The following is a 19,583-nucleotide window of genomic DNA, read 5'->3' as shown; positions in this document are numbered from 1 at the left end:
ATACTGGTGAAAATTAGAATGTTGGTTTGTTGTGATTTTAATGGAAGTTTCTTGGAAAATTCTAATATACTATGGTAGAAATTACTTTTATCATATAGCTGAGATTGCTTGTTTATTAAGATCAGCTAGCCAGTTAAAGTTTGAGAAGTATGATTTTAAATACAGTATCTGTTTTTCAATAATGCAGTATTTCATAATACCATTGCCACTATTCAAAATACTTTAATAACAGTGAATACTTCTTTTTAAAGGGTATTCTTTGGTTCTAGAAGAAGAAGTTTAGTTCTCCTTTAGTTCTAAAGAAGAACTAAAGGGAGCTTCTAAAGAAGGCATTAGCCTCAGGAAACAATGTTTATCAATACTAAGATTTTTCAAGGGAAACAGAAGTAGCCAGCCATTGGCTTTATGAAAAGCTCTGCAGTCCTTATTTTGTCTCATATATATGATTCTTAGTGAGTACTCAAGTTTTATTCCAGGTCAGTGAAGAACCTACTTTCAAAAAATAAAATACCTTCTGAAAACATAAATGGTAAATTGTATTAGTTGTACATATGCTTTGCTATTTAGGTCCAGTCTTTGGCTGACCAACTTCCTGATCTACTAATTCACTTGGAATTTTTTGCATATATTTGTACGAGGTACAAATCAAAATTTTAAAACTCCATCGCAATAACATGACATTGAAAAACATAAGCTGTATAGAAGGGAGGAATGTAGTTTAGAGATGTCAAAATTATAAAATGTCAGGAGGCTTTATGCAGAAAGTATAACCATATTCAGATAACTATATCAGTCAAAAGATTTTTAAGAGGCCTGGAAGAAGTTCATGCAGCTAAACAACAGAATAAAAAAGGTGTTAGAAATAAAAGATACTTTAAAATAAAGATTCTGGCCAAAGGATCAAACCAGAAAAGAAGTAAGTTCTGGCATTCATTCTAAAGCTAAAAAAAAAATCCTCTATCAAACTTGAGGGCAACTTCCTAGACCTAAAAAAAAAAACCCAAAAAACAAACAGCAACAAGCAAAAAAAAAAAAAAAAAAAAACAAACAATAATTAAGCTTCCCCTATCCATCCACCAGAAGTAAATACAGAAAACCATGATACACAAGACCATGGTTTTCCACAATATTAAGGGAAAAATACCCAAGCAATAATTTCTAAGAGCTACATACCAGACTCTTCTTTAATGCAGGTTTCTAAAATATGTCACAAGCAGGTAGGAAGCTGGTGGTGTGCTAGTAATGCTGGTAGATAGCTGAGCAGCAAAAGCATCTTTCAAAGATCCTTTGGATCTTTGATAATGCTGTGATAGAGAAGTTAAAAGTGTTTTATGTCTATGTTTATTACGGGAGAGGTTGGAGATTTTCATGCTGGATCCAGTATCTGTTGGTAATTAATCCAGGAATATCCTACATTGAAATGTCATACAAGTAGCCTTGTTACTGGATCAATAAAACAAACAGCAATAAATCACCCTGTCTCAATAGTACTCATTCAGGGGTTTTCTAGGAACTCAAGTATGAAATTCTTAAAAATGTTGTTTAAGTTAATGGTAGGCACATGAAGGAAAGGGGACAAAGCTGGTACCAGTTTTAAAAACACTTCTAGGAGGGATGCTTGGAACTTTAAACAAGTCTGAAATCCATTCTTGATTTTAAAAAAATAGTAAAAATACACATATAAGAGATGTGTATTGGGCAATATCAATGTAGTTTTCCAAAGCAGTCATGCACCAAAACTCCATTACATTTTTGAAATTGCAATTAGAAATGTGGCCAAAGACAATAAAGCTTCCAGCAAAACACTTGGCCTTCAAAAATACTATATTTTTATGTAAGTAGAGGGAAGAAGCTTTCAATACATTACTTGCCATTAAAAGTTAAGAAACCGATAATAGAAATATTAAATTTTCATAGCAGCAGGCAGGTACTTGTTAGGTCCCAAAGACATCTGTTGTGCTGTTCAGAAAGTAATTTAAAAATATATGCACTAGTGCTAAATTATTTCTAAAGATAATCAAATTTTAAAACCTAATTGTGTAATAGTAATAAATTGGGTGATACAAGAGCTGGAGAAACATAATATTATATGTGTATATGTTGTCAGGACATACTATACCTGCACAAAGCTATACTATGTTATAGTGGTCTACTGCTTAAAATTGATTTAGCTGTCCATTTGGTTAGTAGTATAAAAAAATTAAGCTCAAAATATAGTAAACAACAAATATATTATTAGGAAGGACAATTAAAAATATCACTATACTATTGTGTCACGCTTTTATCTGGAATACTGGTTATCTATCTCCTTTTTTTAAAAAAGAACTGAAAAGATACATGGAAAGATTGCAGAAATCAGAGTAAGGGAGATTTGAACCAAGGAAAATGTACATTAAAAATACTCAGCTTCAAGAAAAATTGTTCCTCAGAATGTGCCGGTGGATCATTGAAGGGCATAAAGAAAATTAATAGAGAACAGTAACATTTTCTGTTCTTTATGCCAAAGAAAGGTCATCTAATTAAATTTTCAGCTAATGTATTAGAATAAGACGTTGGGGTTTATTCACTCAATATAGTAAAATTATCAAATGTACTGCTACACGATATTGTAGAAATTGAAAGTATAATAGGTACAAAGTCACAATAGCATTGATCAGACTTCATAAGCAGGGTGGTCCAGGTGCAACTTTTTCCTCAAAAAATCTCCTAACAACTGATATCAGAAAGCAAGAGAAAGTGATTTTGGAAGTAAAGGAGCTTTATTTCATGTAATGCTTTCGGTATTTTGTGAGGCATTTTCACTTATGTATGAAAATCAAAAATGTCTTCATCTGTTTCTGAAATTAAAGAGGGATATTCATATTGGAAAGCAAGAAATTGGCTTAGTGGCAACTAATTATAATTTAGTTTTCTTCTTTGTGTAGGGTTGAACATTGCTGGCTTTAAACTCTGGACCACCATAGGAGTAACCACTCAAGCTATGCTGAACTAATGCCATTTATTCTTGAAGATATTAAAAGATTGTGGTGTTGCTGCTTATGTGTCATGAAAACCAAACCCCAGAGGGTCTGGAGGTAGACCCCACATATGGCAGAAAAGTCTAGGCTACCTCTGTGTAGCTTCTTCAGCCTGGTGCTACAGATAATCAGTTTGATTGCAGCAAGATTTGGAGTTTAGCAGAGAGACTCAGTGGCATCAGAGGCCTTTGAATATAGATTATCAATGTAAAGAAGGAGAGAACCAGAATGATAATGATAGGGCTTCCACAGGATCCAGCACAGAAGACTGTAATTAGATAAATATATAATTTGTTTATAACCCCACAAGTTTCAATCTAGCAATGGGGAGCTTTGTACAAGTTAATGACTCCTTTTTGCTATATACCTATTAATTTTTATATATTGAATTTCACCTGCAACTTTATTTCGTGATAAAATTAAGTTTCATTCTTTTTTCCAGAATTTCCACAATTCTGCAAATTGGCCTGTGATTAACCCTAATTCATGAAAAGAGTAAATAAATTCTTTAATCATTACGTCAAAACTTTTTTGACTGCTCACTGCTAGTTACCACTTATGCTAAAGCTAGGTAAGGGACTGTGGAATGAATTCCAGAAGATTTTAGTGTGAAATAAAACACAGCTTAAACAATCTTCAGCTACATCTGAGGTGAGAAACTGGATTTAATTAGTTCAGTGGCAGTAAAATATATTAGGTCTTCACTGGAACACAACATTACACCAGCAATGTGAGACTATTCATGTGTTGTGAAGTGGTTAATTCTTAAAGTGGAATGTTTTCAACTGTATTTCTTATTCATCCAAAAGCTTTTTGAATTAATCTACAAAACCTAACGATTAGGCTATCAATTTTAGCAACTTATTATTTAGCAAGTGTGTTCTCCTGAGTTAAAATACTTTGTTCATTAAGGGGATCTGTATTGATTCTTTTATTTGTATCAGGAAGGAAAGAGGGATTGCATATCCCATAGATGCATCTTGGATATGTGTAATATGTAGGAGTGTAGAGGAGATACAAAGGGCTTGTTGATAATTTTATGTAGATCCACTCATACTTTTATCTCTCTGAAAATGGAATGCTTAAACAAATTTTCTCCACAGTTATATACTACTAAATATTGTACAACCAAATCTGTTCAGTAAATATATAAACAATCCATGATACTGAAAAAATTTGTTCTTTTCAATTATATTCATGTTGTCCTCTACATTTTTTTCAAATGATATGATTCTATGTTCACAGGTACTTAGATCTCTTTCTGTAATTTGGAATTTCAAGTATATTTCTGTGCCAAGTATATACTGATGAAAAAGTGCATAAAACTTTAAAATTCTAAGATTATTTGAAATATAGAAAAAACCTCTTGGACCTAGCTTGCAAATTTTTAATACTTACCATGGTTATAAGTTTTTTCCTTTGTCAGTATTCAGCCTTCAATGGAAACTTGCGACAAGAAAGTGAACAAGCAGAGATTGCAAAATATGGGGGTATTGTTCCTTTTTTTCCTGTCAGTGCTTGAAACCTACAAGGTACGAATGTCATATGATACAGGATTCATGTACTCAATCCTACACACTCAGTATTTTATTTAGTTTGGATTTCATAAAATTTTAACCTGTAGTATGTACAGAATATTAGAATATTAGGGCTTATTTTTGATTTTTTGAACCTTGGCTTAAGCCCTAAAAAGATTGACCAAAATCTATTAAAATAAAAGACAAACCAGAATATGGGTGATAAGAATACTTAACATGTTGTGTACATAAAACATGACAGCAACAGCTAAAAGGCTTTTTAAATGAGAACAAACATAAATTGAACATACAGTGTCAATAATGTTAATATGTAATGTGAATCCAATTCTACCAGAGACATATCAGTGTAAGATGTGTAGAAAATTTTGGGTGTAGTTCTGAAATGCTGGGGTTTTTTATTATTAACCCCAAATCATGACATTGTAGAAATGTTATGCTATTCATAAATGTTTCCCATAAGCCCTTCTCCCTCTCTCTCTGTCTTCACAGGCACATATTTTATTGCACCACAGATGCAGAAAAATATCTATGTAATATCTTTGGGTAAGATTCTTAGAAGAAGGGTAATTTTATTTTTTTTATTATTTGCACGAAACTCAAGATGTAAGATTCAGTTCCCAGCTGTGTTACAGTAACTTGCTGGCCTCAGGCAATTGCTTTAGTCCCCAGTGTGTAAAACAGAAATAATATTCCATATCTATTATGATCTGGCTGTCTGATTTATTCAGTTGTCAAAAGTAGGTTTTTCAGGCAAAGACAGTTGCTTACGACAATTTGTGTGCAAAGCACAGAGGGTATCCTGTCACTGTCACATGCTTATCTAGATGCTGCTAAAACAAGCTATCTTCAGAAGCTAAAATCTCACAGAGCTTTCTCCTGGAGGTTTCTGTTTTCTAAGTAGAGCAGTTAAAGCTTAGCTTTAGATTCAGCTGCACAAGAATTGGTGTTTAACCAATACCATTTTTTCTCTAAAGCAGGAGAAAAAATATATTACCAGAAGAGTTTTTTATCATCAGATACTATAATTATGCCATCTGGGCTGTTGAGAGGATGAGATGTAAATATTGCAGTTCCCTTAGACAAGAAAGAAATGAGGGACCCTGAGGTCTCCAGGGAATGCTGAAAATTGCATGTGGATTATGTGAGGAAAAGGTTCCCAGAATCTCTTCCTCTAGAACTGCAGCAACTTTTTGAGGTGACTGAAGAATTTGGCTTTTTCTTACTTTTCTTGTTCATGCCCTTCTCCTATAATTCGCAGGGTTTATGACATCTATTCTTCCTGCAGTCGGCATTCCTACCTCACTGCCCTGTGCCAGCTCCCACTCTTGCTGCCTCCTGCTTACTTCACAGTTACCCCTCACTTAAGATTTTCTAATTTTTGTAATAGCTAAGATTGATTCAGTGAGAAGCAAAAGGGAGGGACTGGTGGAGTGAAAGAGAAGATTTTTGAGAATAACTCAAAATAATATCTTTCATTTTCTTGGGTGGAATAGGGCATTCAGCAATGGACTGGCATGGAGTGTAACCTCAGTACTGGACTCTAACATGGCATCCAGGTGTTTATCCACAAAACTAAATCCTGTGTGTCCAATATGTAAAGAATGAGGTTTACTCTTAACACTTTGCTGACTGACAAATCCAGTTTCAAGTGCAAGATTAAAAAATGACCTTAAACTGTGAGTATCTTAAAACCAAAATATTGTTTGCCAGTTTTAAATTTCTGAACAGATATTAACCTGCCAGTACGAGTAAAGTTCTGAGGATGAATCCTTCCCACGTCCTCAAATGGCATTTGTTGCATGAGCAAGACTTGCTCACAAGATAGAAAATCAGATAAATATATTACAGACAAGAAATTGCACAGTGAAATTGAGAAAGTCTGTCAGAGTATGGGTAGCAAGGATCTAAGGAAGCAGATTAAAGAGAGCAGGATAATGTTGAGACATAAACTGTCAGAAAAGTGAAAGAACAGCAAATATAGTAAGAAGTACTGCTACTACCTGTCGAGGTTTTCTCTTCATGAAAATAACAATATTTGGGCAACTTATGGAGTGCACACTCTCAGGAATCCAGAGTTAGCTGGGTTCAGGCTAGACTTGTGCCATGGAAAGTAAAGAAAAAGTGTGATAAAAACTGAGAAAACCTCCTTAGAAGTTTGCGGTTGACAGACTTTGGAAAGAACATGATTTTCTGTGACTTCCATTTCCTTTCATGATTTTTTGCTCAAATTGCTAAATGGATGAGTCACTGTGGATTGCTCGTTACTGTCAGAACTATTGCTCAAGTATAACAGTAGTTTGTATGAACCTTTCTTGCAGTTTCAAGTGTGTTTCTTCTTTCCTAGCTTAGGTATGAGTGGCTTGGTTGTTGGGTACTGTGTTTTTGGACATCCCTAGCACATTGCTCTTTTCCATGTAAGCAGACATTCATTGGTTGTACATGGGGTTACCAGAGTCGATTTCCTCATAGAGCTCTTAAATTAATGAGTTTCTAATGTGTAACTATAGAATAGCTTTATGCACACATAGATGCTTATTCCCATAGGCTTTTTATGTAGGTGTAGAGATGCATTTAATTCTTTGCATCCCTTTGAGCCCTTTATTCACCTTCTAATGATAGCCAAGTGCTTCAGTTCTCTTTTGTTTTAAATGGGTTTCAATGATTTTGAAGGGTTTACAAGCTCTGCAGGTTTAATTCCTGAGTCGAGATGGAACTTAGTCTGGAGCTGTGGCTCAGTTTTTAATCTCCCAGTCCTATAGAAGAGAGAACTGCACACTGCAGGTTGTCTTGTTCCATATGATAAGTCCACTGCACCTGCGCAGCACAGCTGTGGCTTTATAACAATAAATCACGGTGTAAATGGCACATTCATGAGGCAATGGCCTTTTATACAAGCAATAACTTGGTCACCTGTGGGATCTCAGGATCTGAGTCCTGAGATGCCGGGCCACCGAGACCACCCTTGGGGGGCCCGGGAGTCCTGGAATGTTGCCAGAAGTGTCTGGTGGCTGGACTTTGACCCTACACGGGAGACGACACCTGTATGAAGATAAGAGGACTTCACCGGGGTGAATGGCGAAAAGATCAGCTAATTAGAGGGTGAGACACAGGGTTTAGGATTTATGTACAGGGGGGTTTAGAGAAGTAAGATGGAGGAATTGGGGTGTGTCCTGTCCTTCTTCTTCTTCTTCTCCTCCATCTTCTTTGGCCATGGTGGCACTTTGGGATTGGTCATTACTGAAAGTGCACTGGGTAATAAGAATAAATGGTATTGGGGAAAAATGATAAATATTGTACACGTAACAATGGGTATAAAGATAGGTGGCTGCCCGGAGGGCAGCACAGTGTGCTCATGGCTGACTGCTGAGCAGAGCTCTGTTCGGCTGAAAGGACATCTTTTAGATAAACAATTAATAAACATAAAAACCGAAAGAAGAACTGAAGCCTCTTCTCGTCCTTCGATACGCGGGCTGCCCCAAGGCCACCTCGGGCCTTTCCAGGCCCCTCAAACAGCCGAGAAAACCCGACAGTCACCTGTTGAAAGCATTGGGCTGAAGGCTGTTCAGCAGAGGAGCAAGAAAACAGTTGTGAACCCCAGAAGTGCCAAACACAATGCATGTGTGCAGGGCTGAGCTGTTGCACGTGCCCTGGGTGAGTGGTGTGCAGGGGAACGGCCAGACTTCAGCAGCACCAACAACCCATGGAAATACAGCAACTCCAGAGCTCCCAGGACTTGCCAGTTCTTTGCTGGTCCAAGGGTGCAAGAGGAGAAAGGCCCGAGACCCCTTCAAAAAGGCAGCTAGGTGCTCTTACATCCACTTCCAAAACAGTTCCTGCAGGTGCCCTCAGGCAGAATGGGACCAGCACCACCAATGGTGACTTAGGCCAGGAAGGTACAGAATGGGACTAGAAACCAGTGCAAACTGAAAGGCAGCTGTCATTAGGAACAAATGCTCCAACACCATTCCTAACATTTTATTTGTTAATCCATTCCTTCTGGCAATTATATGTTAATTCATTTCTTCTGGAATTTGTTAATTCATTTCTTCAATTAATGTCTCAAACTATAGTCTGTACAAATCTCAGCAATTTATTTAGGACTTAACATAGATATATTGCATTAAATTGCCCTTGTTAAGTGGCATGCCAGCAGTATTAATTACAAAATTATGCCATACCTAGAGCATTATTTTACATAATGTCTTTAAAACTCCATTTATTTATTATATTTTTGCCTCATAAGTTAGAATATTTTAGCTAAATTATTTATATTCTCTTTTTCCTTTTAATTTATATAACAATAATTTTAAAAAGCATAGCTAGTTTGTTACTTTTTATCCAAATAAGCAAGAGTACCCATAATATAAATTACAGGAGCTGTATAAAAGTTCAGACAACACTTGGACCATTAGAAATATTTGGGCAACTTAGTTAACATAAATTCACAGGCAAAACATATTGATTTTTTTCTAACAAAATGTTTCAAGAGCTCTCTTAGTATTTTTTATTTAATAGAATGCAGAGAAGGGAATGAATTTAGTTTAGCAGAAACTCTCAAAATGTGACATTGCACATGATTAAAAATTGAAAATCAGCAAAAAGGCAAATAAATATTCAAAACACAAGTATAACTATTCCAGAAATAAACTGCATTTATTTCTGTTTAAGTGCATCATCAGTAATATTTAATTGAATTGTCCAGGACAGTCAAAACAAGAAGGTTATACAAATACTGTTCCAGTCCTTCACCAGCTTTTCCTGAAGCAATGTTTGGATTTGGAGGGAGAGCTGAGAGAGGATTAGAGAAAGGGTGATGTCTCAGTGTGAAATGCATATACTCAGTAGAAAGTAGCATTAGAGAAAGGGTGATGTTTCACTGTAATGCCACCTTTGTGTAAGGCATGTAATCAGTACTTAGTATCTCATGCCTATGAGATGCTGAAATTTCTCATTACTTGGCTGTAATCTGTGTTCCTAATGTAAGATATTTCCTGATCTTTCATCTCCTTTCATCTTGAATACCCAAAATGTTTGGGAAAGAGAGAAATACATAATAATAAATAATACACAACACATACTTGTATGTGTATATGTTTGCTGCCACATTCTTCAATTTTTTTTTGCATGCTTTGAGAAGTTAAAACTCATATTGGCCTTTATTAGGCCTTTCTACCAAGCAAGTAGCACTTTAGCCAGGAGAGGCTATTTGATATAGGGCATGAGGAATTAGCCTGATGATTTAGGCAAATAGCCGGTTCCTGACCCTGTCACCCGTCTTCAGCATGGCTTTTGATGTTCCCACTTTGTTCTTCCAGCTTTGGCCTGGTGTTTGAGACTAATAATATTGATTGTTCTTTTTACAGCACTGTGAGATCTACAGTGAATCCTTTGTTGGCCATATTTTGTCTGATTTGGAAATCTAGCCTTTATGTCCCAGCTCAGCTGATAAATCATGAAGGAATACTCATGTCATTTTCATTTGACATATCTAAAAATGGATGAAGAAACTTATGAGGAAACTAGAAAACCTGGTTGCCCTAATGCTTTGTGTGAAAGCAGACAGCTTTAGGAGAAGGTTTAGAAGAAAGCACATTCTGTGAATAAATCATTCCTGATATATTGTATTTTCCTCAGCCAGAAAGGGCCTGGCTGAAGCTGAGGAGTAGAGAAATAAGAATGGAATTAGGAGAATGAAGGCAAGGGAAAATACACACAGAAAATATGAAGAAAATAGGAAAAGAACAACAGAAAAAAAAAGCCCAAAAATAGGCTTAGATTTTCAACTAAGTGTTAAGCTTTTCCTTTCTAATCTGTTGGCTCATTTTTGCAAGTCTTTTTAATGTCTTTGAAATTGATTATTTAATTAAAATTTAATCCTAGTAATAGGTTGAGGTTGCTTCTTGATAATTTGCCACTACTAATCCTATCCTTCTCTAATACACTATGAGGCTTTTGGCCTCAAAATTAGCCTGAAAATTATTATTATTTTTATCTAATGAATGGGAAACTTCCTCAAGCTATCATTATATTATTTATAAATCTTCAGATTACGCTAATAACTGTCCTGTTTTACCTTGTGAAGGGAATAAAGGCATAATTGTATGAGATCTTGCTCTCTGTCAGTCAAAGGTGGAGGGAAATTTCTGGGAGAATCTTGCAATGCAGCCTTGCTGTACCTGCAGGGAGCTTGCAGGAAGGGTGGAGAGGGACCTTTTACAAGCTGGAAAATGCTTGTAGTGGTAGGACAAGGGGGAATGGCCTTAAGCTGAAGGGGGGTAGATTTTGATTAGACATTAGAAAGAAAATCTGTAATATGGGGGTGGTGAGGCACTGGAATAATTTGTCCAAAGAGTTTTGGAGTTCTCATCAAGACCAGACAGTGTAGTTCTGAGGAAGGTCATCTCTCTATAATTACCAAAATGCTCATAACTTAGTCAATATGAGATCCAGATTTATTCTTCCCATGTGTGATCTTTCTGACAGAAGTGAGTGTCAAGACAATCTAAGACATCTAATTTTCTCTCATATTTTGTAATGGATTGCATTTTCTCTATAACACCTTTAGAAGATATATCTGCGATAGAATTTCCATAATGTCGTGGGTCTTGCTCTGTTTGTACTCAGTTCACATCCATGATAATCCTTTAGGACATAGTACTGCAAGGTGCTGAGCAAAGCTGGGGAGTTTCTGAGCAATGTCAGTTTTCATAGAGACCAGTGAAGTTAAGGGCAGTTTGCTACTCCAGGAGACCTTTAGTGCTTCAGAGTTAATTAATCCATTTGTCTGGTAAAATAAATGGATAAGACTGGGGAGGAAAGTGTCTTACCTGTGGCTCCCCTGAGGTGTATCTGTGCTGCAGTCACAGGACTGCAGGCTGGCTGCTTTGGCACAAAGCTCTGCAAAGGCTGCAAAACCTGTCCTGGAGGGAAAACAGCACCTGCCAGCAGGGTTGACATGTTGGACATGTGACAGAGCTTCAGAAAACATCTGCCAAATCCAATCACTGGTAAAAGGTAGTTTCTGAATCTGACAAAGCACAGTCATGAGCTGAATCCAAGTGTGTGGTGTGCTTGGGCCAGCTGGGACCTGGGCCACTCTAAGTATAAGCAGAAGTAAAAAATCCTCAATCTGGACCAGCAAAATTTCTTTGGTGTTTCATCTTAAGAAGTCCCATGTGCACTGTAATGTCCTGTTCTGCTGCCCCCTGTCCCAAAGTAGTCAGCCAAGTCTGGATCCATAATCCTTTATAATAGGCACCTCACTAAGCCTTGTTTTCCTGCACCCTCTCTACAGACAATGAAGAAATACTAAAATCTCTCATTTCCAATCTGTCCTTGATGGCTTTGCTGTGTAAGTAAAGAAATTATATTAGGGAGCATTTCTAGGTGGTGCTGCTGCTGCTAACCTATGCCATTGATGTCTTAGGATGGACCTGGCTCAGTTTTAGCCAATGTCTTCAACAGCTTCTGGGTACACTTTGAGCTTTAACACCATCCATAGATAATTTCCAAATGAAAGTTTGGATGTGTCCCTGCTGTCGATGGTGAGAGTGTTCAGCAATGTGGCTGCAGGATGTTTTCTGTCAGCCAGCAGCAGCAACAGATGAAGACTGAAAGTAGATTTTATTCACTGGTGCAGAGAGCTTTCCATTCTAATACAAAGCACAGGTGGAAGAAGTGATACCAGCTGTTATTTAAATGTGTTGTAATTTCAGCATTCATACACGAAGAAAGATCCCTAGCCTCTACTGTCTTCTAAACATTTGGTTTCCAAACACAGCCTTGTGTTTCCTTGGAAGCTCTTCTAATTGTCAAATTATTGGCATGGATTGGGTTGAGAGCAAAGCTATTTGTTGCTTAACTTAAGTCTTGTGAATTCAAGCAATGATAGTGGCTAGTGGTGCCCTGTGTTCAGATCCTGACTGTAGAGGTTACATTTGGATTGTCTGAAGAACTTCTCTAACCAAGGAAGTCTTCATTTCTCAAACCAGATAATCGCTTTTCACTGAGAAGTAAGAGGTTGAACTCAAACTAAGGAGAGCCACAATCCCTTAGAAAGTGTGTTGACCTCTGAATTTATGGGCAAGTGTGGCCACAAACACTTTCAGTTCAAGGTTCTGTACAAGGGACCCTGACCTTCTGAAATGTGATTAGATGGAGACAGCAAATGGCACAACCATTTCAGACACCTCATGTTCAGCATTTCCCAAGCACGTCTGCAGTGTTGCAGAATATTTTACTTAAACCTTTGTTTCTGAGAGTAACCCTTATATTTGCAAGAAATCTGAGTTATATCCAGAGCTTACTAATAAATTTGTTAATATTCAGATAGCATTTTGAATCCTTCTATGCTCTTTTAAATCAAAGAAGGTTAACTCTTCTATGCATAACCTCATTAGTTTTGTTAGTTTTAAGTATATGCCTAGCCTTGTTCTTGGCTTTGGAAAAGCTGAGCAACATTTGCAGAATCATGTTTAATGAAGCTTTGGCATTTAAGGGTATTGCAAATGCAAATATCATGGTATGAAAGTAATATTTGTGTGTTATAGGAGTTGAATCCTGAAATATATTTAAATATAACAGTATGACACTTGGGCTTTCCCTTGAAGTTTACCAGTATCTGCCAAATGTTTGAGAAAGAGGGGATGGGATGGGAGGGGAGGGGAGGGGAGGGGCAGGGAAGGGAGAGGAAAAAAGGAAGGAAAAGGAGGAGAAAAGAGAGAGAAAATTTTGCTATACAGCAATCAATGAAAATTGTCTATTTTTGCACCGAAAATTGAGAAGCTAGTCTTTTTGTTTGTTTATTAATTTCCTACTGTTGGTTTTTACTTTGTCTTGTAGACAGCCAAATGCAGAACAAATGCAGGGAAAGGCAAATGAATTCATGTGAGTATCATATCTAGCCTGTCCTAGATGCTAAGGGTACATGTATAGCTCCCTTGTAATATAATAATTTGTAATCACAATATAATGTATAATCACAAGAGTATAATAGTCTAATATGACAATAGTGCAAAATATATCTAGGGGAGCATCTTTTAAACCTAGGAATGAGTGATATATAAAGCATAAAGGAGCATAAAGGTTTGAATTCACCAGACATTTTAAGCTGGCTCCCAAGTTATTTTATGCTTTTTTTAGTGCTACAATAGCATTTGAAATACCATTGTGCTCTGCTTCAAAGTCAAGTTAGTGTTACTGTATATAACCACATTCCTTTCACCATTTTTGAATATGGGGTCAGCCAATTTTGCTGGGGCAAAGCTCTGAGGAAGGATGAGCAGGAGGGCTCTGATGACCTTGTCCATACATGCATACATTCTCTAGAGCATGTCACTTCTCATTTGTCCCATTCTTACTGCTCAAATGCAGTGTCTTCCTTTCCTGCTGCAGCATGAGAGAATGCAGATGTCAGGACTGCTGGCCATGATCATTGTTCCAATCATAGAAATTCACTGTTTGCACCTCTTCTTAAACAGCTGTAGGATTTAGGATGATCCAGCAGTTTCCAGCTCCCTGTTATGAATTATTTTCCTGCTCACTGTCAGGCATGTATGAGTGCAGGTGTCTGTCTGTTACGATGGGACAGCCAATGGATCACTGTTTGGAGATTACTGCTCAGCCTAAGCTTGCACAGCCATCCTAGCTGAAGATAACATTTAGCTCTCCTCACACTGCCTGTATGGCCTGAATACATTTTCAAAGTGTCAGTCTTGATTTCTATCTTCCTCTCTGCCCTTCCTAATCTCTGATGCATGTAGCGGACACCATTAAATGGATTTTTCTTACATTTGAATTTCACTGATTTCCTAAATCCTGTTTGCCTGGAGGCAGAATGACAATGTGATTTCCTCCTTTTCCACTTGGCTCTCAGAGGCAGTGCTCAGGACAATGCTGCATGTAGTCACTTAAGCATGACCAGAAGCACTCCCCATTATGGCTGGTTCTTCCCTTCATCTTATTTTTCTTTCATATTTTTATAAAAACTTCACTACTGTTTCTTGTGCTCATTCAGTTCTTGCTGCTTTGTGTCCTGAGCCACTGCTCAGATCATCTTGCCTATTGAGAGCAGAAAGGGAGGCTGTACACAGAGCTGCTGCCGGTCCAGACAGCTGTACTGACTGAAGGTGTGAAAAGCTCATCCCACCAAACTGACATCATGCTGTTCCCACAGCTCCTGTGAACTTCTGCTTGTTTATTTTCTTAGTTTATGTCAGAGGCATAAAAAGGCAGAAGAGCTTTTTCTGGATTTGGATCAGAACTGGAGATGGAGTCTGGTTTCTTCATAGGTCATGGTGATTGCTGGGCCTTCACCCCTGAAATTTGCCATGTGGAAAGTTTTGAATGAAATCTAGAAACAGAACACATGCTTTTACATCAAAGGTAAGCACCAGATTCAAAACTGCACTTCGAACTCCTTTCTTCTTCCTCCACTCAAAGGGCAGCTGTTTAGTCTTCAGTCAAGAAACACATTTTATTTCATTTTATTAACTCCTAGTCTCTCTGGTGCACAGAATTTTCTCTTTTTTATGTGACCAGGTTAAGACAACCTTGGCCTAGTTAAGTAATTCAGTGCCTAGATTGACTTGGTGTCCAACAAGAATCTATCAGAAGGAGAGGTCAGTCTTCTCAGAGCATTCCTAAGACACAGCAAAGGGATTACCCTGCTTCAAAAACATGGTTATGGCAACTGCTTTCTTTTGAGGGCAAATCTGGAGTGAGAATTGCTCTCCCTTTCAGAAAAGAGCCCACCAAACATTTGACAAGGAATTGGGAGAATCAGATCTGTTGTTCTTTAATGTACATCCTTCTAGAAAAGCTTTTGTAGTATTGTGTTACAAGTTATTTAAACTAAGGAAGGACACTTTCTACTTTCCCTCTTAATGGTATATCATGGTGAAAAAAAGGCATCAAGATTCAATGACTTAAGAGAGGGAGAGGAATAACAAGGGAGCATCTTAGCCATACAATTTACTGGTCTTTGCTTCTGTAACTGGTTATTTTGTCAAAGACAGCGTGGAGGGTAAATGTTACTGGCAATCTGATCAAGCAAAGAAGGGTGATGCCTTTGATCAGGGAATTGAACTTTAAAGTTAAATTAATAAAAGCTCAGAGGCCTATTAAATTATTCCAGGTGCAAAACAGAGTTTTAAAGAGAGTAATTTTGGCCTTAGGTACCAATCCTCGCCCAAATACAATTAAATGGACTGATGTGTTGTTTGTTGGTTTTGGTTTTTTTTTGTCCTGATTCTTGTCCTGAGGCAGTCAAGGAAGGTACATGGAACAGCTGGCTTTTTTAGTCAATAACATAAAGTGCATTTTATCTGTGATTGTTTTGGTGCTGTGGGGATTACCAGTGCTACCTTTATGCTGAGTCAGAATTCATTCTTAGGAGGCTTTCAAACTGTCTGGTGCTTCAGGGCTGCTGTTGCATGTATTAATTTTTAGTGAAACCTTCCTCTAATTATAGCACAGCCACGCAGCAGTTCTCTGGACTCTGTACTAAACTTTGTGTCAAATCCTCGTTGTCTCTGTAGGAACACAGCTACCAGGAAACTCAGGGGACAGCCATGTCAGACCTTTGAACATTTCAAAAAGTGAAAAACAGTGTGCTCCAAGGAGCTGCATAAAATCTTGCACTTGGATTCAGCTGATGTTACTATGTCAGCATGAGTTGCTTGAGGGAGGAGAGAACAGCAATGCTTTCTATTTCTAAACACTCTCTTTTACATTTGTTTAGTTTATGCAGCATAGTTTCATTTCAATCTATGCAGTGTTATACTGTTGGCATGTTGCTTTCACTATTCACTTAAAATAGAGAATATAAAACAGGGAAAGTAAACTGCAGCAAGGGGGACAGATGGAATTTTTTCCTCTTATGTAAAATTACAAAGTAATGAATATGTATGCAATCACTTTTTTACATGTGGCATACAATGAATAGGTCTTTGTGTCTCTGTCATAGCCCCCTAAGTTGCTACAACCTCACAGAGATTCTTATATAAAAAAATTAAATGCAGAATCTACTGTCTTCTCATTAGCAAAAGGGAAAGATACCCCTTCTTGCAGGAAGAAAAAAAATTCCACAGATACTTCATTAAAAATATTAATACTTTATTTTTTTAGACTAAAAAAAATAATTCCATAATAAAAACAAGGAAGGAAACAAAACACACTTTCAACAACTGCTCTCTTCTACCCTCTATCCGTTCTTCTGCAGCAGCCATCATCCAAACAGCTGAAGGGCTTCTTTTAAGCCTCTCTGTGGATCTCTTTGTTGTCTGATTTCTGTATTAATTTACAAAACCTGTGAAAGAAAATGTAATTGCACCAACTAACAGTAGGATTCATATTCTACAACATTTTCTAAGGAAGTTAGGGTCTTATTTTGTAAACAGCTGGCAGAAATTATTTGCAGTAATGTATTTCATCAAGTAGTTTGAACAGTCAAATATAATGAAAAGTTCATTAAATATATCTTAATGAAAACATGTGTTGTCAGAACAGAGCCTTTAAGTCAGTGCATATCTTTGAATACCTCTGAAGCTCCACTGTACATACCAACTATTCAAAATAAGAAGTAAAATATGCAGAAGTGAATTTTCAGTTGAGTCTAGTGAGACAAGCATCAATCCCTTTTTTTGTCTCTACATTTGAGTGATCTGAACATGAAGGATTTTATTTTCTCTTCAAAAATGTGTTCAGAAGAAGGCAATTCCAAGACCGCTGATGCAAATGAAACTCAGTAATTGAGTAAACAGAGGCTTGTACTATATCCCCTGCAATATCTAAGTGTGGCTCAGGAGTGCTGCTGGAAAAGCTAAACTCCAAATGGTTTCTGGACTGAATTCTCCCTCTTTTCTTGCCTCCTTGCTTGCCATAACCTAATGCCCAATAGGTTACTTGAAAGCAGGTGTTCTTATCTAACATTGAAATCGTGAGACTGATAAATGGAGCATTGTTCTTACACTTTCTGTTCCCTGGCCATTTTCTATTTATCAGGTTACCATATATGTGCATTTATTTTAGAACCTATTGTTCACTGTTTGGTTAAGTCATAATTAAGCAAATACATCCTTTCATTTACCGTAACACTGAGCTATTGTTTTGAAAATTTGTGCTACTTAATTTACAAATCCAAGATTATTTAATCTGCTGTCTTTTCCAGCAACACAATGGACTTTGCCTATTATTGCACCAAATTTGCTTAAGAGATAAGAATTAATATGAGATCATTCAGCTTTGCCATCTATGATGCAGCTGCATTGAGTGACTTCTTTAGTATGTAATATAATTAAATGTTGTCCTTGAGGAGTTTACATATTGCTTATTTTCATTCTCCTGGTATAATGGGAAAATTGCTTTGCCTTATAAGCTTGATCTCCACAAGTCCCATATGAAAGATTTGTTTATTTACTGTATTTTAAATAGAAGAGATATGTTCCAGGAGGTAAAGACCATGTAAATATATTTGCTTTTTCCTGAACAAAAGAGGTGGTACCATCATTCCTGCCTGAGGGGCCAAATGCTGGGAGTGCCCCATGGGTTGTACCAGCCCTGGAGAACTGGCTCTGCACAGCCCTGCTCCAGTGTGCTGAGGCACCGCCAAGGCAAAGCCAAGGAATGGAGCATCAGCAAGGCCCATGGCTGGGCACAATCCTTGGTTTGTCCTCAGTGCAGCTGGAGTCACAGCACAGCTCCCAAGAGGAGAAACCTTGGCTTCCCACTGCTCTTGCTCACACAGCCCAGTCACATCATCTCAGAGCTGGTCTGAGCACCCACAGCCAGAGCTCCAGGAAGGGCAGAGACACGGCAGAGTCTGTGGATGCTCTCAGGGCCCCAGCAAAGAGTAGAAAAAATTACTGCTGAGGCTCCCATAAAGTGCTGTAGTGGTCCTGTATTTTGTAGCATCTCACAATAATTCCCGCAGTGTTTCCATAGGAAAGTAGAGTGGGTGCTAAAGAAGTATCCTACTCCTCAGCTTTTCCTAAATAAGGCTGTAAAGCCAATGACAATATTAAACTCTACCTGTATGTAGAGCTAAGAATGTCTAGAATTGCTTCCAAGACCACATTTCATAGAATCATGGAGTCATAGAATCATGGAATCAGAAAATCACAGAATCATCGCATGGCATGAGTTGTAAAAGACTTTAAAGATCATCTAGTTCCAATCCCTCTGCTGTGGCAGGGATACCTTGCACTGGACCAGATAAGTCAAAGCCCCATCCAACCTGGCCTTGAACACTTTTGGGCATGGGGCATCCACAACTTCTCTGGAAAACCTGTTTCAGTGCCTCACCACTCTTACAGAAAAGAATTCCTAATATTTAATCCACACCTGCTGTCTTTCAGTTTCAAGCCAGTTCAGTTTGAAGGAAATCTAGTGATAGCCTTAGCGTGCCCTTGTAAATAGTCCCTCTCCAGCACAAAACTAAAAGAATCTAAAACTAAAATGTATTATTCTTAATAAATTTGAGAAGGCAAATCAAACCAGTTGCAGGGTTTTCATTGTTTCTTCCACCCCCACAGCTGGGAGCATCCACAGTCACTCTCACCAGGGCTGTAAGTGTACCCTACCTAGCTACAATCCTTGCCTTCCAACAGTACAGAAGATGGCCAAAACACTGATAAGAGTATTCGGGCTTAGGCACAGATGCAGACTTCACATTCAAGCAGTTTTTTATATCTGCAATATTCTTTAAACAGATAATACTTAAAAGCATCAGCTAATAAATTAGGAACCCAGTACCTTGCCTTACCTTGCTAGTTTTATGCCTGCATGGATTAGCTAGTACAGGCTAAGTTAGGATATAAATTTCAAACAAGAGAAAGCACTGTCTCTTAATATATTTCCAGCACAGACTTCAGAATAAAGTTTTAGCATGGAAGGGGACTATAGAAAGCATAAATCTGAGCTTAAAGCAGGACAGCTTCACTTGACCAGAGTGCTAATACTTTGTTCTTGAGCTTACTATTAATTTTCTTGGACCTTATATGTGCCATGGAAGTTTTTCTCAAGCTTCCTG

The sequence above is a fragment of the Zonotrichia leucophrys genome, chromosome 3, assembly GCF_028769735.1.
Source record: "Zonotrichia leucophrys gambelii isolate GWCS_2022_RI chromosome 3, RI_Zleu_2.0, whole genome shotgun sequence".
Lineage (NCBI taxonomy): Eukaryota > Metazoa > Chordata > Aves > Passeriformes > Passerellidae > Zonotrichia > Zonotrichia leucophrys.
This window is presented reverse-complemented; position numbering follows the sequence as displayed.